Below are 23,512 nucleotides of genomic sequence, written 5' to 3'. Positions count from 1 at the left end.
CACCAAACAAGGATCGGGTCAACAACGGGCTGGCTCCTCACCAACCTACGCCCCCTGAAGGTAGCACCTCCCAATACCAGCCGGGCGGAGCCCAGTCCCGGACATGGCCCCTCTGATCAAGCAGGTGTCCTCCGCCGAGTCGACGACGAGGATGCGGGATAGGCATCGTAAAATGAACTAAAAAAATAAACTAGTTCTACTAATTTTCTTGCTAAAAATAAACTAATTGTATATATAGTAAAATAAACTATTAACACTTAAGCATATACAATAGCAAAATTAAGCAATAATCTAAGAAACACTAATTAAGCATCTATATATGTAGAAATTTCTTCTTCTTCTTCTTTCTTATTTTCTTCTCCGCTTCTTCTTCAACTTCTCTTCTTCTACTTCTCCCCTTCTTCTATTTTTCCTCTTCTTCTCCTCTCCTCCTCTCCTTATTCTCCTTTTTCTTCTTTTCTTCTCCTCCTCTTCTTATTTTCCTTTTTACTAATCTTATTTTCTTATTTTTGTTCATCTTTCTTCTTCTTGTAACCCTAACCTAATTCTAAATATTACTAACCCTAATAATCTAGCACAAACCTAATAACAATAGGAATTAAATGACAAAAAAAATATTTTCTTCTTTTCTTCTCCTTTTTCTTCTTTTCTTCTCCTCCTCACCGGCCGACACGACGGCGGCGGTAGCGTCCCCGCCGGCGGGCGCCGGCGGCTCGTCCTTCGTACGTGGGGAGGAGGAGGGGGCGGGGGGCTTACCGGAGTGGGCAGGGCGACGACGCCGGCGAGGAACACGACAGGGCGATGAGGAGGCCGGCGAGGAGGACGGCAAGGAGGCCGGCGAGGAGGATGGCAGGGTGACGGCGACGGTGGGCAGCCTGGCAGCGTCGATGCGGGCAGTCCGCTGCCGCACCGGGCAAGAGACGCGAGCGAGAGGAAGAAGAGAACAAAATGGATTTTCGTCCGCGCCGTATATATAGTAGGATCTTTAGTCCCGGTTCGGGGTTCGAACGGGGACTAAAGACACCCTTTAGTCCCGGGTGGAGCCACGACCCGGGACTAAAGGCCCTTTTTTGGCAGACCAAAAGACGGGAAGCAGGGGCCTTTAGTCCCGGGTTGGGGCTCGAGCCGGGACTAAAGACACCCTTTAGTCCCGGCTGGAGCCACGACCCGGGACTAAAGGCCCGTGCTCGGCAGGCGGCAGGCGAGGGGCTTTAGTCCCGGGTCGTGGCTCCACCCGGGACTAAGGCCCCTCCGCTCGCTGCACGATAAGTTTAGTCCCACCTCGCCCAGCGAGGGGCACTGACACTAGTTTATAAGCCCCGTCGCAGCATCTCCATCGAGCTCCTCTCTAAAGCAGGCTTACGGGCCTAAACAGACTGTAAATTTAAAAATTGAAACTATATTTGAAATTATGGAGAAAATTAAACATGAATTCAAAGTGAGGTCACTTTGAATTTAGGTTTAATTTTCTCTATAAATTCTCATATAGTTTCAATTTTTTTTCTATTTTCAAAATTAATTATTTTGTTATTTTCAATTAAAAACTATGTTTATTCAAATTCTTTTTGCATATTCGAGAATTTGACAAAATTATGATAATGAAAAGTGTTTGAAATTGAATAAATAATTCAAAACTATTTTCTATTTTCAAAATTAATTATTTTGACTATCCAAACTATTAACTATTTTGTTATTTTCAATTAAAAACTATGTTTATTAAAATTCTTTTGCATATTTGAGAATTTGACAAAACTATGATAATCAAAAGTGTTTGAAATTGAATAAATAATTCAAAACTATTTTCTATTTTCAAAATTAATTATTTTGACTATCCAAACTATTAACTATTTTGTTATTTTCAATTAAAAACTATGTTTATTAAAATTCTTTTTGCATATTTGAGAATTTGACAAAACTATGATAATGAAAAGTGTTTTAAATTGAATAAATAATTCAAAACTATTTTCTATTTTCAAAATTAATTATTTTGACTATCCAAACTATTAACTATTTAGTTATTTTCAATTAAAAACTATGTTTATTAAAATTATTTTTGCATATTTGAAAATTTGACAAAACTATGATAATGAAAAGTTTTTGAAATTGAATAAATAATTGAAAATGCGCCATTCAAAGGCACATCACAAAATTTCAACAATTTCTCTCTTCATTTGGTATTCTTCGTGCATTTACTTAATTTTTTTTGAGCTAGTTGACCCTGAAATTGAAAAGCACTACAAATGAACTCTGAAAATGTTGAAAGTTGGCATGCTATCATCATTTCACCCACCTAGCATGTGTTAAAAAGTTGAGAGGGCTACGACAAAAACTGGATGCACTTCGTGTACAAAACGGACAATCTCTCTCGAAGTATCAGGGTTTCGAACGAGAACTCATCTCTTACAAAGGGATTTCATTTTTTGAACTTATTTGAACTCCATACTTTTTGTGTGTTCAAAATGCACCATTCAAAGGCACATCGCAAAATTTCAACAATTTCTGACTTAATTTGGTATATTTCGTGCATTTACTTATTTTTTTGAGCTAGTTGACCCTGAAATTGAAAAGCAAGACAAATGAACTTTGAAAATGTTGAAAGTTGGCATGCTATCATCATTTCACCCACATAGCATGTGTTAAAAAGTTGAGAGGACTATGACAAAAACTGGATGCACTTCGTGTACAAAACGGACAATCTCTCTCGAAGTATCAGGGTTTCGAACGAGAACTCATCTCTTACAAAGGGATTTCATTTTTTTGAACTTATTTGAACTCCATACTTTTTGAGTGTTCAAAATGCACCATTCAAAGGCACATCACAAAATTTCAACAATTTCTGACTTCATTTGGTATTCTTCGTGCATTTACTTATTATTTTTGAGCTAGTTGACCCTAAAATTGAAAAGCACTACAAATGAACTCTGAAAATGTTCAAAGTTGGCATGCTATCATCATTTCTCCCACATAGCATGTGTTAAAAAGTTGAGAGGGCTACGACAAAAACTGGATGCACTTCGTGTACAAAACGGACAATCTCTCTCGAAGTATCAGGGTTTCGAACGAGAACTCATCTCTTACAAAGGGATTTCATTTTTTTGAACTTATTTGAACTCCATACTTTTTGTGTGTTCAAAATGCACCATTCAAAGGCACATCACAAAATTTCAACAATTTCTGACTTAATTTGGTATATTTCGTGCATTTACTTATTTTTTTTGAGCTAGTTGACCCTAAAATTGAAAAGCACTACAAATGAACTCTGAAAATGTTGAAATTTGGCATGCTATCATCATTTCACCCACACAGCATGTGTAAAAAGTTGAGAGGGCTACGACAAAAACTGGATGCACTTCGTGTACAAAACGGACAATCTCTCTCCAAGTATCAGCGTTTCGAACGAGAACTCATCTCTTACAAAGGGATTTCATTTTTTTGAACTTATTTGAACTTCATACTTTTTGTGTGTTCAAAATGCACCATTCAAAGGCACATCACAAGATTTCAACAATTTCTGACTTCATTTGTTATTCTTCGTGCATTTACTTATTTTTTTGAACTAGTTGACCCTAAAATTGAAAAGCACTACAAATGAACTCTGAAAATGTTGAAAGTTAGCATGCTATAATCATTTCACCCACATAGCATGTGTTAAAAAGTTGAGAGGGCTACGACAAATACTGGATGCAATTCGTGTACAAAACGGACAATCTCTCTCGAAGTATCAGGGTTTCGAACGAGAACTCATCTCTTACAAAGGGATTTCATTTTTTTGAACTTATTTGAACTCCATACTTTTTGTGTGTTCAAAATGCACCATTCAAAGGAACATCACAAAATTTCAACAATTTCTGACTTCATTTGGTATATTTCGTGCATTTACTTATTTTTTTTGAGCTAGTTGACCCTAAAATTGAAAAGCACCACAAATGAACTCTGAAAATGTTGAAAGTTGGCATGCTATCATCATTTCACCCACATAGCATATGTTAAAAAGTTGAGAGGGCTACGACAAAAACTGGATGCACTTCGTGTACAAAACGGACAATCTCTCTCGAAGTATGAGCGTTTCGAACGAGAACTCATCTCTTACAAAGGGATTTCATTTTTTGAACTTATTTGAACTCCATACTTTTTGTGTGATCAAAATGCACCATTCATTATATTGAAGAAGGATGGCGGGAACAACAACTCAAAGCTGACCAGACATTGGACCACATCAATCTGTAACCCTGATAGACTTTCTCGATCGATTACCTTCTGAGAAATTGCTTTGAGGAATGCACATACCTTCACAATTGCCAGGCGAACATTTTCCGATAGAATTCCCCTCAATGCAACCGGAAGCAATTGCATCATAAGCACGTGGAAGTCATGAGACTTTAGGTTTTGGAATTTTTTGTCTTTCGTATTTACGATTCCCTTTATATTCGACGAGAAGCCAGTCGGGACCTTGATACTGAAAATGACTTCAAAGAAGATTTCCTTCTCTTCCTTAGTAAGAGCATAGCTGGCATGCCCTTGAAACTGCCCTGGATGCATGCCATCTCTTCCTTTATGACGTTCCTGGTCCTCCCGTACTTCCGGTGTATCTTTTGACTTCCCATACAAGCCCAGGAAGCCTAGAATATTCACGCAGAGATTCTTCATCAGGTGCATCACATCGATTGCCGAGTGGACCTCATGGACTTCCCAGTAGGGTAGCTCCCAAAATATAGATTTCTTCTTCCACATGGGTGCGCGCTTATTAGGGCCGTTAGGAACAGGTTGGCTGCCAGGACCCTTTCCAAAGATTACTTTTAAATCTTTGACCACATCAAATACTTCAGCACCAGTACGGATGACAGGCTTCCCCCGGGGTTCTGCCTTGCCATTGAAATGCTTGCCTTTTTTCTTTAAGGGATGCTTGGGCGGAAGGAAACGACGATTGTACGGGTACACATTCTTCCTACATTTGTCCAGATATATACTTTCTGTCTGATCCAAACAGTGCGTGCATGCATTGTATCCCTTGTTTGACTGTCCTGAAATGTTATTAAGAGCAGGCCAATCATTGATGGTTATGAAAAGCAACGCTCGAAGGTCAAATTCCTCTTGTTTGTGCTCGTCCCACACACGTATACCTGGTTCGGCCCACAGCTGTAAAAGTTCATCAACTAATGGCCTTAGGTACACATCAATATCGTTGCCGAGTTGCTTTAGACCTTGGATAAGCACTGGCATCATAATGAACTTCCGCTTCATGCACAACCAAGGAGGAAGGTTGTAGACACATAGAGTAACGGGCCAGGTGCTGTGACTGTAACTCTGCTCCCCAAAAGGATTCATGCCATCTGTACTCAGACCTAACCATAAGTTCCTTGCGTCAGCTGCAAATCTCGGGAACTCTCTCTCGATTTTTCTCCTCTGCCAACCATCAGCGGTGTGCCTCAACTTATCGTCTTTCATACGATCTTCCATGTGCCATCGCAACAACTTCGCATGATCTTTATTTCTGAACAGACGTTTCAACCGTGGTATTATAGGAGCATACCACATCACCTTGGCAGGAACCCTCTTCCTGGGTGGCTCGCCCTCAATATCACCAGGGTCATCTTTTCTGATCTTATACCGCAATGCAGTGCATACCGGGCATTTATCCATATTCTCGTACTTCTCACCACGGTAGAGGATCTAGTCATTAGGGCATGCATGTATCTTCTGCACGTCTAATCCTAGAGGGCAGACAAGCTTCTTTGCTTCGTACGTGCTGGCGGGCAATTCGTTCTTTCTTGGAAGCATCTTCTTCATCAGTACCAGCAACTTTTCGAATGACGAGTCAGTCACACCGGTCTCTGCCTTCCACTTCAGCAATTCCAGTGTGCTACCCAGCTTCTTCTGGCCATCTTCACAAGTTGGGTACAACAATTTGTTGTGGTCCTGTAACATCTGCTCGAACTGCAACCTCTCCTTTTCTGTGTCGCAACCTCGCCGTGCATCAGAAATGACCCGGCCAAGATCATCAGCGGGCTCACCTGGTTCTCGTTCTTCATCCTGATCTTCTTCTTCATTGTCTTCCATTGCGGTATCAGCATACTCAGGGAACATAGATCGGTAGTTGTCATCGTCGTTCTCTTCTTCTTCATCGTCGTCTTCCATCATAACCCCTCTTTCTCCGTGCTTGGTCCAAACATTATAGCCCGACATAAAACCGGACCGAAGCAGGTGGCTTTGAATGACTCTTGAGGAAGTGTAATCCTTCTCATTCCGACATTCAACACATGGACAAAACATATAGCCACCACCATGCTTGTTCGCATCAGCTGCATCTCGAAAAGAACGCACGCCTTCTCTGTAAGCGGCTGTGCGTCGATCACCGTACATCCATGGATGGCTCATCTGCGTTATACGACAGTATATCAAATACAATCACGATCCTAAAAATTAGTACTGCACGGTCTAAACGAGGAAATATAGTTGCTAACCTTTTAGAATAAGTAGAAATAAAGAGGAAGAGGTTTAAGCGTGGCTCGGGCATATCATATTGTAGTTGTGTTCGGTGAACTGAAGCGGCATCGCTCTAACACACATTTCAACAAACACCTCTAGTGCATCCAAGAAAAATGGAGAGCTAGCACACACCCACACTCTTCCATCCAAGAAAAATGCAAAGAAGAGGGGAGAGGGGGTTGTGGCCAATATATATAGGCAGAGGACTTTAGTCCCGGTTTGTGTCAAACCGGGGCTAAAGGTGGTGCACATGCGGGCTGCACACCGCGTAGCCCTTTAGTCCCGGTTTGAGACACAAACCGGGACTAAAGGCTCCTTACGGGCCGGGACCAAAGCCTCGTGGGCGGCATTGCGATTTGGGGCGACGTGGCCGGGCCTTTAGTCCCGGCCCAGAGGGAGGCCGGGACTAAAGGGTCCAGGCCAAAGGCCCGTTTTCCACTAGTGATACCTAAGCATACTAGCACGTACTCCCTCCGTTCCAAAATAAGTGTCTTAAGCTTAGTACAACTTTGTACTAGAGCTAGTACAAAGTTGTGACATTTATTTTGGGACGGAGGGAGTACAATATACAAAGTTGTGACATTTATTTTGGGACGGAGCTAGTACAAAGTTGTGACTTTTTTGTGAATCAGTTGTACATAGACATGTTTTTGTTGAAAATATTTGACTAATCCACGAGTAAATAGAAAACATGGCAAATACGATATTGGCTTCATACCGGTACCTAAGCATACTAGCACATATAATATATAGAACCGAAATATCTATGACCATGATATATACGGTTAGCACGAGAACGAGTAAATGAGGGATGAACAAATCATATCCTCCGGTTGGCCAAGCCAATGCGGCGGCGGCGGCAGCAGCCTCGGCGTCATCGGTGGCCTTCTTGGCGACCGCGACAATGACGGTGTCGTCGACCATGGTGTCGATGCAGGGAAGTAGTCGAAGCAGAGGAGGACGAAGACGGGGACGGATCGGGAGCAGTCGCGCCGAGACGCTCCCCAAAAACCTTATTGCCGTTCTCACGGGCAGGATCTCGGACGACAGGGTTTTGGAGGGACCTGCTCTCCCTACCAATCGTGCATGCGGTCGTCGGGATGGGGTCGCCGGAGGCAACACACTGAGAGGAACAGTAGATGACGGCTAGGGTTGTACAGAGAGGAAGAGAGTGAACGGATTAGGTTCCACCCCACACCTAGCGCCTCCTTATGTAGGCCGTTGAGTAGATGGGCCTGGGCCTGGCCCATGACTGAGTCCGCGAATAGCCCACAGTCCAATGTCTCGGACAGTGACACTTACATTTAGCGACTCGTTAATTAATTCACAATTAATTAACCATTTCTCACCGGCAAAAATAAGGCTCGACTCGGCTCATTCCCGCAAAACGCGGCGCACGCACGCGTCGTGACGAGGCGAGGCGAGGCGAGGTGGGCGTTGGAGGAGGAGCGCGCGTGTACAACTCCTCTTTCCAAGCTCCCAATGGCAAGTGATAGATCAAACCTTATAAAGGGTCTCACTCTTACTAGAGTAGCATGTGAAACAAAAAAAATTCATATGCTCACCAAGATCGATCTAGGAGATGCACATCTACGAGAGGAGAGACTGAATCTACATACCCTTGTAGATCGCTAAGAGGAAGCGTTCAAGAACGCGGTTAATGTAGTGGTACGTCTTCGCGATCCGATCACGATCTGTCCCACGAACTCCCGATCAAGCGCCGAACGGACGACACCTCCGCGTTTAACACACGTACGGCTTGATGACGCCTTCACCTCCTCGATCCAGTGAGCGATGGTGAAGTAGCAGCCCAAGTCCTCCGACAACACGACGGCGTGGTGAGGCGATGGTAGTGACAGCTCCGCACGTCTTCGCCCTGTGATGTTTAGAGGAGAAGAACTATGAGGGAGAGGAGGAGTAGCGTCGTAGCACGTTTGTGTGTTGCTACCCTCTATCTCCCTCTCTATATATAGGGGGAAGGGAGGAGGGGAGGGAGCCCTAGGGTTTCCCCTAGGGGCTGGCGACCAAGGTGGAGGCGGTGACCATGGTGGGCCCTCTCACCTAGGCGCCTTGCCACCCAAGTTGGGCTGGCCAGCTGTCCTAGGGGGTGAGGCCCTCCCTTGGCAGAATCGGGCTGAGGTGTGGGTGGCGCCCATCCCCTTGTGGGGTGGTATGCCACCTCTCCTTGGCCCATGAGGCCCCACAACACTTGTCGACCCCCCCCCCCCCCCCCCCCCCCCGATACTCCTTTCGGCACTCGGTCGTTTCCCCGATATGCCCCGGAACACTTTCGGATTCCGATGACCTTCATCCTATATATCAATCTTCACCTCCGGACCATTGCGGAGTTCTTAGTCACGTCCGGGATCTCATCCGGGTCTCGGAACAACCTTCAGACTCCAACACAATCACTCACTTATGCTTATATCGTCACCGTACCTTAAGTGTGTAGACCCCGCGGGTTCGAGAACTATGCAGACATGACCGAGACACTCTCTAGTCAATAACCAATAGCGGGACCTGGATGCCCATATTGGTTCCTACATATTCTACAAAGATCTATATCGGTCGAACCTCTATGTCAGGGATTCAATCAATCCCGTACACAATTCCCTTTGTCCATCGGTATGTTACTTGCCCGAGATTTGATCATCGACATCTCCATACCTAGTTCAATCTCTTTGCCGACAAGTCTCTTTACTCGTTACGTAATACAAGATCCCGTGACTAACTCTGTAGTCACATTGCTTGCAAGCTTTTTGTGATATTGTATTACCTAGTGGGCCCTGAGATACCTCTCAGTCACACAGAGTGACAAATCCTAGTCTTGATCCATGCCAACTCAACACACACCCTCGGAGATACCTGTAGAGCACCTTTATAGTCACCCAGTTACGTTGCGACGTTTGATACACACAAGGTGCTCCTCCGGTGTCATTAAGTTGCATGATCTCATGATCATAGGAATAGATACTTGACATGTAGAAAACAATAGCAATAAACTGACACGATCATATGCTACGTTCATAGTTTAGGCCTTGTCCATCACATCATTCTCCTAATGATGTGATCCCGTTATCAAATGACAGCTCATGTCTATGGCGAGGAAACATTGACCATCTTTGATCAACGAGTTAGTCCATTAGAGGATCACTAGGGATAGTGTGTTGTCTATGTATCCACACATGTATTTGAGTTTCCAATCAATACAATTCTAGCATGGATAATAAACGATTATCATGAACAAGGAAATATAATAATAACCACTTTATTATTGCTTCTAGGTCATATTTCCAACAGTGACCAATAGTCGAGATCACATAGGTGTGTTCCTCCAAAGAATGTTCTGTAGGTTAGCATCTTGCTTACACAAGCTTTGGAACACATTAAGACAAAGTCAGCCTGCCTTACAAATTATGAGACTATTGCATGTCCAACGGAGTGGGTTAGTAAGGATACTCTCCTCAGTTGTCTGCTGGATTGTTTTCCCAAGTCCCAATTCACGGGATCTCCGATCACATAGGTTGGGTTACCCCCATGGCAACTTACGTGGGTCTCATGCCCATCTCCCTCGGTGCATTTTCTATCACAATCCGTGATAGCCCTTTTGTAAAGGGATGTGATGTTGGAAATATGCCCTAGAGGCAATAATAAAGTAGTTATTATTATATTTCCAATTCATGAGAATTGTCTATTATTCATGCTATAATTGTATTAACCAGAAACCGTAATACATGTGTGAATATAAAGATCACAATGTGTCCCTAGTGAGCCTATAGTTGGCTGGCTCGTTGATCAATAGATGATCATGGTTTCTTGATCATGGACATTGTATGTCATTGATAACGGGATCACATCATTAGGGAATGATGTGATGGACAAGACCCAATCCTAAGCATAGCACTAGATCGTGTTGTTAGTCTGCTAAAGCTTTTCTAATGCCAAGTATCATTTTCTTAGACCGTGAGATTGTGCAAATCCCGGTCTCGATTCGTACAACTCAACAGACACTTTCAGAGATACCCGTAGTGCACCTTTATAATCACCCAGTTAAGTTGTGACTTTTGGTGCGGGAGACGTCACCGGGCTGCACGTGTGTTGAACGCGGAGGTGTCGTAGTTCGGCACATAGATCGGAATCCATCGCGACCTGAATCGCTGCGAGTACGACTCCATCAACCGCCTTCATAGTAACGCTTCCTCTGAGCGATCTTCAAAGGTATGAAGATGCTCTACAACCTCTCTCATTGCTGGTTTCTCCATAGATAGATCCTTGTATGGCGTAGGAATTTTTTGGAATTTACTACGATCCCCAACAGTGGCATCCATGCCAAGGTTCTATGTGTAGATTCTATGCACGAGTAGAACACAAAAGTTGTGGGCGCTGATTTGTCAACTTGCTTGCCGTTACTAGTCTTATATTTTTTCGGCGGTATTGTGGGATGAAGCTGCCCGGACCGACTTTACACGTACCCTTGCGTGAGACTGGTTCCACCGACAGACATGCACTTGGTGCATAAGGTGGCTAGCGGGTGTCTTTCTCTCCCACTTTAGTCAAATTGGATTCGATGAAAAGGGTCCTTATGAAGGGGAAATAGCATTGGCATATCAATGTTGTGGCTGTCATGTAGGTGAGAAACGTTCTTGCTAGAAACCCAAACCAGCCAAGTAAAACTTGCAACAACAATTAGAGGACGTCTAACTTGTTTTTGCACGGTATGTTATGTGATGTGATATGGCCAAAAGGATGTGATGTTACATATGTGATGTATGAGATTGATCATTATCTTGTAATAGGATTCACGACTTGCATGTCGATGAGTATGACAACCGGCAGGAGCCATAGGAGTTGTCTTAGTTTATTGTATGAGATGCAACACCACGTTGATTACTTTACTTTATCGCTAACGGTTAGCTATATTGGTAGAATTAATAGTTGGCATGACAACTTGACGGAGACACAATGATGGAGATCATGGTGTCATGCCGGTGACGATGATGATCATGGTGCCCCGAAGATGGCGATCAATGGAGCAAGATGATATTGGCCATATCATGTCACTATATGATTGCATGTAATGTTTATCATGTTTTACATCTTATTGCTTAGAACGACGGTAGCAAATATAAGATGATCCCTCATTAAAATTTCTAGATAAGTATTCCCCTAAGTGTGCACCGTTGCGAAGGTTCGTTGTCTCGAAGCACCACGTGATGATCGAGTGTGATAGATTCTAACGTTCGCATACAACGGGTGTAAGCCAATTTACACACGCAAAACACTTAGGTTGACTCGACGAGCCTAGCAAGTATAGACATGGCCTCGAATACGGGAGACCGAAAGGTCGAACATGAGTCATAAGGTTGATACAATCAACATGGAGATGCTCACCATTGATGACTAGCCCGTCTCACGTGATGATCGTACACGGGCTAGTCGACGTGGATCATGTAACACTTGGATGACTAGAGGGATGTTGATCTAAGTGGGAGTTCATTAGTAATTTGATTAGATGAACTTAATTATCATGAACTTAGTGTAAATTTGTATTTACAAATATGTAGATCCAATGGCCAACGCAAATGTCCCATTCAATTTCAACGCGTTCCTAGAGATAACCAAGCTGAAAGACGATGGGAGCAACTATGCGGACTGGGCTCGTAACTTAAGGCTCATCCTCATGGCTTCCAAGAAGGCATATGTCCTTGATGCACCGCTAGGTGATCCTCCCGTTCCCGCGGCAACCTAGTACATTAGGAACGCCTAGCTAAAAAGGCTTTGTGATGAATTACAACATGCAAGGGATGGATAAGACAATTCTCGAGTTGTATTCAATGCTGAAATCTGCAGAGGTAGAAATCAAGAAAGAACATCAAGTGTTGATGGTCAATAAGACCACCAGTTTCAAGAAGGGCAAGGGTAAGAAAAGCTTCAAGAAAGACGGCAAAGCTGTTGCCGCGCCTGGTAAGCCAGTTGCCGGGAAGGAGTCAAAGAAAGGACCTAAGCCTGAGACTGAGTGCTACTACTGCAAGGGAACCGGTCATTGGAAGCGGAATTGCCCCAAGTACTTAGCGAACAAGAAGGCCGGCAACGTCAAAGGTATATGTGATATACTTGTTATTGATGTGTACCTTACCCGCGCTCGTAGTAGCTCCTGGGTATTTGGTACCGGTGTTGTTGCTCACATTTGCAACTCTAAGAAGGAACTACAGAACAAGCGTAGGCTGGCTAAGGACGAGGTGACGATGCGCGTCGGGAATGGTTCTAAGGTCGATGTGATCGCCGTCGGCACGCTACCTCTACATCTACCTTCAGGATTAGTTATAAACCTTAATAATTGTTATTTAGTACCTGATTTAAGCATGAACATTGTATCGGGATCTCGCTTGATGCAAGATGGCTACTCATTTAAATCTGAGAATAAAGGTTGTTCTATTTATATGAGTGGTATGTTTTATGGTCATGCCCCGCTGGTTAATGGTTTATTCCTGATGAATCTCGATCATGATGTTACACATATTCATAGTGTGAGTGCTAAAAGATGCAAGGTTGATAATGATAGTCCCACATACTTGTGGCACTGCCACCTTGGTCATATCGGCGTAAAGCACATGAAGAAACTCCATACAGATGGACTTTTGGAGTCACTTGATTTTGAATCATTTGACACATGCGAACCGTGCCTCATGGGCAAGATGACCAAGACTCCGTTCTTCGGAATAAAGGAGCGAGCAACTAACTTGTTGGAAATAACACATACCGATGTATGCGGTCCAATGAGCGTTGAAGCTCGCGGTGGCTATTGTTATGTTCTGACCCTCACTGATCTTTTTAAGTAGATATGGATATGTCTACTTAATGAAGCACAAGTCTGAAACCTTTGAAAAGTTCAAGGAATTTTAGAGTGAGGTGGAGAATCAACGCGACAAGAAAATAAAGTTTCTACGATATGATCGTGGAGGAGAATATTTGAGTCATGAGTCCTACGGAAATGTGGAATTGTTTCACAACTCACGCCGCCTGGCACACCACAGCGTAACGGTGTGTGTGAACGTCGTAATCGCACTTTATTGGATATGGTGCGATCTATGATGTCTCTTACTGATTTACCGCTATCATTTTGGGGATATGCATTGGAAACTTCCACATTCACTTTAAATAAGGCACCATCTAAATCCGTTGAGACGACACCATATTAATTATGGTTTGGCAAGAAACCTAAGCTGTCGTTTCTTAAAGTTTGGGGCTGCGATGCTTATGTGCAGAAACTTCAACCAGAGAAGCTCGAACCCAAAGCGGAAAAATGTGTCTTCATAGGATACCCTAAGGAAACTATTGTGTACACCTTCTATCTTAGATTCGAAGGCAAGATCTTTGTTGCTAAGAACGGATCATTTCTAGAGAAAGAGTTTCTCTCGAAAGAAGTAAGTGGGAGGAAAATAGAACGTGATGAGGTAGTTGTACCTCCTCTCGAACCGAAGAGTAGCGCAGCGCAAGAAAATGTTTCTGAGGCGCTTGCACCGGCTAGAGATGAAGTTAATGATGATGATCATGACACTTTGGATCAACTTGCTATTGAACCTCGAAGATCGACAAGGGTACGCTCCGCATTAGAGTGGTACGTCAACCCTGTCATGGAAATCATGTTGTTAGACAACAGTGAACCTTCGAACTATGAAGAAGCGATGGAGGAACCGGATTCCAACAAATGGCTTGAGGCCATGAAATCTGAGATAGGATCCATGTATGAGAACAAAGTATGGACTTTGGTGGACTTGCCCAATGATCGGTGAGCCATAGAAAATAAATGGATCTTCAAGAAGAAGACTGACGCGGATGGTAATGTGACCATCTATAAGGCTCGACTTGTCACTAAGGGTTATCGACAAGTTCAAGGGATTGACTATTTTGAGACCTTCTCACCCGTAGCGATGTTGAAGTCTGTCCAAATCATGTTAGCAATTGCTGCATTTTATGATTATGAAATCTGGCAAATGGATGTCAAAACAACATTCCTGAACGACTTTCTTAAAGAAGAATCGTATATGATATAGGTGGAAGGTTTTGTCGATCCTAGCAGTGCTAACAAGGTATGCAAGCTCCAGCGCTCCATATATGGGATGGTGCAAGCATCTCGGAGTTGGAACACTCGCTTTGATGAGGTGATCAAAGCGTTTGGATTTATACAGACTTATGGAGAAGCGTGTATTTACAAGAAAGTGAGTGGGAGATCTGTAGCATTTCTCATATTATATGTGGATGACATATTGTTGATGGGAAATGACATAGAACTACTGGAAAGCATCAAGGCCTATTTGAATAAGAGTTTTTCAATGAAGGACCTTGGAGAAGTTGCTTACATATTAGGCATCAAGATCTATAGAGATAGATCGAGACGTTTCATAGATCTTTCACAAAGCACATACCTTGACAAGATATTGAAGAAGTTCAATATGGAGAAGGCTAAGAAGGGGTTCTTGCCTGTATTGCAAGGTGTGAGGTTGAGTGCGACTCAATGACCGACCATGCTGGAAGATAGAGAAAAGATGAGTACCGTCCCCTATGCTTCAGCCATAGGCTCTATCATGTATGCCATGTTGTGTACGAGACCTGATGTGAACCTTGCCATAAGTTTGGTAGGGAGGTACCAGAGTGATCCAGGAGTGGATCACTAGACAACGGTCAATAATATCCTAAAGTACCTAAAAAGGACTAAAGATATGTTTCTCGTCTATGGAGGTGCGAAAGATCTCGTCTTAAAGGGTTACGTCGATGCGAGCTTCGACACAGATCGGGATGACTCCAAGTCACAAACCGGATATGTGTAAATTCTGAATAATGTGGCAGTTAGCTGGTACAGTTGCAAGCAAAGCATCGTGGCTGCATCTACATGTGAAGCGGAGTACATAGCTGCTTCGGAAGGAGCACATGAAGGAGTATGGATGAAGGAATTCATCACCGACCTAGGAGTGATTCCAAGTGCGTTGGGCCCGATGACTCTGTTCTGTGACAACACTTGAGCTATTGCTATTGCAAAGGAGCCCAGGTTTCGCAAGAAGACCAAGCACATCAAGCGCCGCTTCAACTCCATTCATGGATATATCCAGGATGGAGATATAGATATTTGTAAAGTACATACGAATCTGAATGTCGCAGACCCGTTGACTAGACCTCTTCCACGGGCAAAGCATGATCAGCACCAGAACTCTATGGGTGTTCGAGTCATCACAATGTAACTAGATTATTGACTCTAGTGCAAGTGGGAGACTGTTGGAAATATGCCCTAGAGGCAATAATAAAGTAGTTATTATTATATTTCCAGTTCATCATAATTGTCTATTATTCATGCTATAATTGTATTAACCAGAAACCGTAATACATGTGTGAATATATAGATCACAATGTGTCCCTAGTGAGCCTCTAGTTGGCTGGCTCGTTGATCAATAGATGATCATGGTTTCTTGATCATGGACATTGGATGTCATTGATAACGGGATCACTTCATTGGGGAATGATGTGATGGACAAGACCCAATCCTAAGCATAGTACTAGATCGTGTTGTTCGTCTGCTAAAGCTTTTCTAATGTCAAATATCATTTCCTTAGACCGTGAGATTGTGCAACTCCCGAATATCGTAGGAGTGCTTTGGGTGTACCAAACGTCAAAACATAACTGGGTGATTATAAAGGTGCACTACGGGTATCTCCGGAAGTGTGTGTTGAGTTGTACGAATCGAGACCGGGATTTGTCACTCCGTGTGACAGAGAGGTATTTCTGGGACCACTCGGTAATCCATCATCATATTGAGCTTAGGGTGACTAAGGGGTTAGCCACAGGATGATGTGTTATAGAACGAGTAAAGAGACTTGCCGGTAACGAGATTGAACAAGGTATAGGGATACCGACGATCAAATCTCGAGCAAGTATCATACCGATAGACAAAGGGAATTCCATGCGGGATTGATTGAATCCTTGACATCGTGGATCATCCGATGAGATCATCATGGAACATGTGGGAACCAACATGGATATCCAGACCCCGCTGTTGGTTATTGGCCGGAGAGATGTCTCGGTCATGTGTGCATGTCTCCGGAATCCGTAGGGTCTACACACTTAAGGTTCGATGAGGCCAGGGTTATAGGGAAATAGTGTACGTGGTTACCGAAGGTTGTTCGGAGTCATGGATGAGATCTCGGACGTCACTAGGAGCTCCGGAATGGTCCGGAGGTAAAGATTTATATATAGAAAGTGAGATTTTGGACACCGGAAATGTTTCCTTCGTTACCGATAAAGTATCGGGACCACCGGAAGGGTTCCGGGGCTCCACCGGGATGGGCCACCAGCCCCAATGGCTGGCATGGGCCAAAAGGTGGAAGGGAACCAGCCCAGAGTGGGCTGGTGCGCCTCCCACCTAGGCCCAAGGCGCAAAAAGGGAGGAAGGGGGGCAAACGCTAGGCGCACGAGGGGCCCAAGGCCCACCTAGGGCGCCACCCTCCTCTCCGTGCCCTGGCCGCTGCCCTCCTGGCCATCTAGGGCTGCCGCCACCCCTAGGGGAGGGAACCCTAGGGGTGCGCACCCTCTCTCCCTCCCTCCTATAAATACCCGACGTATTGGGGCTGATTTGAGACACGATCTCTCTCTCTCTCTCGGCACAGCCCTACCCCTCTCTCTCCTCGTCCTCCGCATAGTTTAGCGAAGCTCTACCGGAGAACCACGTAGCTCCACCGCCACCACGCCGTCGTGCTGTCAGAGCTCTCTCCCTCAACCACTCCCTCCTCCTTGCTGGATCAAGGTGCGGGAGACATCACCGGGCTACACGTGTGTTGAATGCGAAGGTGCCGTAATTCGACACATAGATCGGAACCCACCGCGATCTGAATCGCTGCGAGTACGACTCCATCAACCACGTTCATAGTAACGCTTCCGCTTAGCGATCTTCAAAGGTATGAAGATTCTCTACAACCTCTCTCGTTGATGGTTTCTCCATAGATAGATCCTTGTATGGTGTAGCAATTTTTTTTAATTTACTACGATCCCCAACATGTGCCAGATTCTTAGTTGTCTAGGTATAATCCAACGCTATTACTCCGGAGTTTCTTGAATGCCTAACAAATTTCAATATTCTTCTTATATGCTTTGTGGGTTGCATGTTGCCCTTAGAACTCTTAGCCTTGGCAATCACACTTTGATTGTCATAGTTCATAAGGATAACCAGGACTGGCTTATCAACCAGCGACAAATCCACCAAAAGCTCTCGAAGCCTTTCTGCTTCAATGCATGAGGTGTCTAATGCTGTGAGTTCTGCTTCCATAGTCGATATCGTTAAGATCGTCTGCTTGCAAGACTTCCAGGAAACACCACCACCACCAAGTGTGAAGACATACCCACTTGTGGCTTTCATCTCATCAGGATCAGATATCCAATTCGAATCACTATACCCTTCGAGTATCGTTGGGTATCCAGAATAGTGAATTTCGTAGTTCGAGTACCATGCAAATAACGCATGACCCGCTGAATGGCATGCCAATGCACACCTCCCGGGTTGGACACAAAACGACTCAGTTTGCACACAACAAATGAGATCTCAGGCCGAGTATCTCAATTGATTAATAACCGTGCCTTTTAATTTTCGAATCTGCACACTAGGATCATATGATGTTGTAGAAGGTTTGCACTCAGAATATCTGAAACAACTCAAATTCTTCTGAACATAGTGGGATTGCAAAAGTGTAATCCCACCCTCATTTTCTCGTATCAGCTTGATGTTCAAGATAACATCGGCCACACCTAGGTCTTTCATCTCAAAGTTACGAGATAGAAAAGCCTTGACCTCCTCAATTACTTTGAGGTGGGTACCAATATCAGTATGTCATCGACATATAGACAAAGTATTACTCCTTCGCCCTCACCATAGCAATAGTATGCACATTTGTGAGCTTCATTAACAGCAAACCCATCACATGTGCAACTTGTGTTAAACTTCTCATGCCATTGCTTAGGCGCTTGTTTCAAGCCATACAGATATTTCAATTGTTTGCACACCTTTCTTTCCTAACCATTTACCACAAAGTGGTCTGGCTATTGCATGTGAATTTCCTCGTCGAGCTCTCCATGAAGGAAATCCATCTTAACTTCCATATAATGAACGAGAAGACCATGCGAGGAAGCCAACGAGAGTAATACTCGAATGGTTGTCAGTCTAGCCACATGTGAGTAAGTATCCAAGAAATCTTATTCTTCCTTTTGGGTATAACCCTTGGCCAGGAGCCTAGTCTTGTACTTTTCAACAGTACCATCTGGCCTAAGCTTCTTGTTGAACACCCACTTACATCCCAATGGTTGGAAAACATAAAGATGATCAGTGATCTCCCAGGCTCCATTAGCCAAGATGGAATCCATCTCGCTACGGACCACATCCTTCTAGTAGTCAGCATCCAGAGATGCGTAAGCTTCTGAAATGGAATCGGGATTGTGATCATCCACGAGGTACACGAGGAAATCATCACCAAAAGACTTTGTGGTCCTTTGTCTCTTGCTCCTAACAGGAGCTTCCTCGTCATCCTTCGTGGAACTTTCATCACTTTTGTGTTCATAATATTCCTTCAGAATGGCAGGTTCAGGAGCCTCATTAGATTCCAGCCTAGAAGTGCTTTCATATCTCTTATGGGGAAAATATCCTCAAATAATGTAGCATCTTTGGACTCCATGATCATACCGACCTTCATGTCGTGTACTCGAGATTTCACCATTAGAAATCTATAGCCAACGCTATTCTTCGCATAGTCGAGAAAAACGCAGTCCACGGTCTTTGGTCCCAACTTACGCTTTTTGGTTATCGGCATGTCAACTTTCGCAAAACAGCCCGAAGTACATTAGTAAGAGAGTGTATTCCTTTTCTTTTCCCATTGCTCAAATGGAGTAGTCTCATTATCCTTCGTGGGAACTTTTTCTGGACATGACATGATGTCAATACAGCCTCCCCCCACCATGGCTTGGATAAACGCGATGTATCTACCACGATGTTAACCAAATCTGTTAGTGTATGGTTTTGCTGTTCGGCAACCCCACTTGACTGGGGTGAGTAGGGAGGCGTCTTATCATGAATAATACCATGTTCCACACAGAACAAATCAAACTCATTAGAAAAGTACTCTCCGCCACGATCAGACCGAACCCGTTTTTTTTTCTTTTCAAGTTGGTTCTCAACTTATGCCTTATAGATTTTAAAGTAGTGTACAGCCTCATCCTTAGTATTTAACAAATACACATAGTAGAATCTAGCGGAATCGTCAATGAACGTCATGAAATATTTCTTTTCGCCTTTAGTCAACACACCGTTCTTCTCAAAGAGATCTGTATGTATGAGATCTAGTGGTGCCATGTGTTTCTCCTTCGCGGCCTTGTGAGGCTTATGAGGTTGCTTAGCTTGCACACACGCATGGTCCTTAGAGCCTTTGGCTAAAGTGAAACTTGGGATTAAATCCATCTTAGCTAGTCGTGTCATACAACCGAAATTAATGTGACAAAGACGTGAAAGCCAAACCTCACATTCATTCACATTAGAATGAATTTAGTTCACGACGTTATTACAGAAATCCACGAGGGAAAGGCGGAATAAGCCTCCGCAATCATATCCTTTTCCAACAAATAGTCCATACCGAGATACGACTACTTTATTGGACTCGAATACTAACTTAAACCCTTCTTTACATAGAGGGGAGCCACTAACGAGATTCTTCTTGATAGCGGGGACATGCTACACGTTCTTCAGTTGCACGATCTTTCCTGAAGTAAATTTCAGATCTACCGTGCCAACACCATGAACAGAAGCATGCGAGTCATTCCCCATCAGGACGGAGCAATCGCGCGTGACCTGGTAAGAAGAGAACAATGATATATCAGCACACACATGAATGTTGGCCCCAGTGTCAACCCACCAATCGGTGGCGTGACAAATTGAAAGTATAGTAAACAAATTACCATACCGAGTTGCCTCATCACTATTTCTCATAATCATATTGACAGACTTGGAGTCCTATCCTGGCTTCTTGTACTTATTTGGGAACTTTTTGCTCAATGTTCCTCTAAACCACAATTAAAGTAGCCATCTCTCCTTTTGTCTTTCTTCTTACCCTTCTTCTTGAAGGTAGTACTCTCCTGGACATAGTTCTTTCCCTTGAACTTGTGAAAATTCTTCTGCACCACATTGGCACTAGAAGAACCTCTGCCAATTTCATGTGTGAGCCCTTTGCTCTCGAGTTCTGCTGAACACTTAGATGACCGATGGCATCCTCAACATAGAATTCATGTCTCAAGTGCTTGAGAGAAGTAGCAAAGTTCCTCCATCCAGGAGGGAGCTTTGCAATAATGCAACCCGCGAAAAAACTTGTCTGGTAAATCACACTGCAGGAGCTCCATCTCCTTAGCGAGGCACTGTATCTCATGAGCCTGGTCCAAAACAGGATGATTATCAACCATCATATAATCATGGAACTGCTCCATAGCATATAGTTCGCTTCCAGCATCGGTTGCGACGAATTTAGCTTCGAGCACATCCCACAAGTTTTTGGCAACACACATATGGAGATATGCGTCGACCAACTTTTCTCCGACGACAAAAAGAACGGCTCCCACAAAGACAACGGTGGCCTTCGTGAACACCTTCTCTTGTTCAGGTGCAATCATTCATGCAGGATACACAACACCGACCCACAACACGTTCAGATCTGTGAGCCACAAGGTGGTCCTCGTCTGCCAACGCTTAAAATACGTTCCGGTAAACTTTTACGGTTTCAGTGTAGCGGCAAATCCATGAATTGAAAAGTGCCTAAAATATGGTTTTTGGATTGTTGGAAATATTAGCACTTTACTCATTAGACAAATCCACGAGTAAACAACAAGCATGGCAAATATGGTTTGCAATTCATACCGATACCTAAGCATACAAGCACGTACGGTACATAGAATTGAAATATCTGTGAACATGGCATATACGGCTAGCACGAGAACGAGTAAACAAGGGATGAACAAATAATACCCTCCGGTTGGCCAAGCCAACATGGCGGCGGCAGCAGAAGCCTCAACGTCATTGGTGGCCTTCTTCTTGGCGGAGGTGGCGATGGTGTCGTCGTTGACCATGGTGTCGATGCAAGGGAAGTATTCGAAGCAGAGGAGGACGAAGAAGGGGACGGATCAGGAGTAGTCGCGCCGAGACGCTCCCCAAAAACCTTATTGTTGTTATCCCGGGTAGGATCTCGAACGACGGGTTTCCGGAGGCACCTGCTCTCTCGACCAAACGTGCACGCGATCGACGGGATGGGATCGCCGGAGGCAGCACACTAAGAGGAACAATAGATGCCGTCTAGGGTTGTACAAAGAGGGAGAGAGTGAACGGATTAGGTTACACTCCACATCCAATGCCTCCTTATACACGTTGTTGGGTAGATGGGCCCGGGCTGGTGTTGGGGAACGTTGCATGGGAAACAAAAAAATTCCTACGCACACGAAGACCTATCATGGTGATGATCATCTACGAGAGGGAGATCGGATCCACATACCCTTGTAGATCGCTTAGCGGGAAGCGTTAAGAAACACGGTTGATGTAGTGGAACGTCTTCGCGATCCAAATCGCCGCCGACCACGATCCGTCCCGATCTAGCGCCGAACGGACGTGTCACGCCCTCGATTTAATCGTACGCTAATCATACACGCAAATGCGTACGATCAAACTCAAGGACTCATGGGAAGACATCACAACACAACTCTAGACACAAATAAAACATACAAGCTTCATATTACAAGCCAGGGGCCTCGAGAGCTAGAATACAGAAGCTCGATAAACACACAACTCAGCGGAAGCAACAAATATCTGAGTACATGCATTAAACATGAGGTGCGTTAGAGAAGGCTAGCACAAAAGAAACAACGATCGAACGAGGCGAGACCTCCTGCCTGGGAACTGATGACCCACAAGTATAGGGGATCTATCGTAGTCCTTTCAATAAGTAAGAGTGTGGAACCCAACGAGGAGCAGAAGGATCTGACAAGTGGTTTTCAGCAACGTAATATCTGCAAGCACTGAAATTATCGGTAACAAGTGATTGTGTGGTGAGATGATTAATAGCAAGCAACAAGTAACAAAAGTAGCAACGGTGCAGCAAAGTGGCCCAATCCCTTTTGTAGCAAGGGACAAGCCCGGACAAAGTCTTATAGGAGGAAAAACGCTCCCGAGGACACACGAGAATTTCTGTCATGCTAGTTTTCATCATGTTCATATGATTCACGTTCGTTACTTTGATAGTTTGATATGTGGGTGGACCGGCGCTTGGGTACTGCCCTTACTTGGACAAGCATCCCACTTACGATTAACCCCTCTCGTAAGCATCCACAACTATGAAAGAAGAATTAAGACAAAGTCTAACCATAGCATTAAACTAGTGGATCCAAATCAGCCCCTTACGAAGCAACGCATAAACTAGGATTTAAGCTTCTGTCACTCTAGCAACCCATCATCTACTTACTACTTCCCAATGCCTTCCTCTAGGCCCAAAAAATGGTGAAGTGTTAGGTAGTCGACGTTCACATAACACCACTAGAGGAAAAACAACATACAACAGATCAAAATACTGAACGAATACCAAATTCACATGACTACTATTAGCATGACTTATCCCATGTCCTCAGGAACAAAAGTAAATACTCACAAAGCATAATCATATTCAAGATCAGAGAGGTAATGAGTAGCATCAAGGAGCTGAACATAAACTCTTCCACCAAATAATCCAACTAGCATCAACTACAAAGAGTAATTAACATTACTAGCAACTTTAAAAGTACCAATCGGAGTCGCGAGACGGATATTGGTTACAAGTGATGAACTAGGCTTTGGAGATGAGATGGTGCTGATGAAGATGTTTATGGTGATGAGTCCCCTCCGATGAGAGGAATGTTGGTGATGACGATGGCGACGATTTCCCCCTCCGGGAGCGAAGTTTCCCCGGCAGGATCGTCCTGCCTGAGCTCTAGA

The sequence above is a fragment of the Hordeum vulgare genome, chromosome 4H (genome assembly GCF_904849725.1).
Source record: "Hordeum vulgare subsp. vulgare chromosome 4H, MorexV3_pseudomolecules_assembly, whole genome shotgun sequence".
In the NCBI taxonomy this organism is placed as follows: Eukaryota; Viridiplantae; Streptophyta; class Magnoliopsida; order Poales; family Poaceae; genus Hordeum; species Hordeum vulgare.
Note: the sequence above shows the minus strand (reverse complement) of the source record.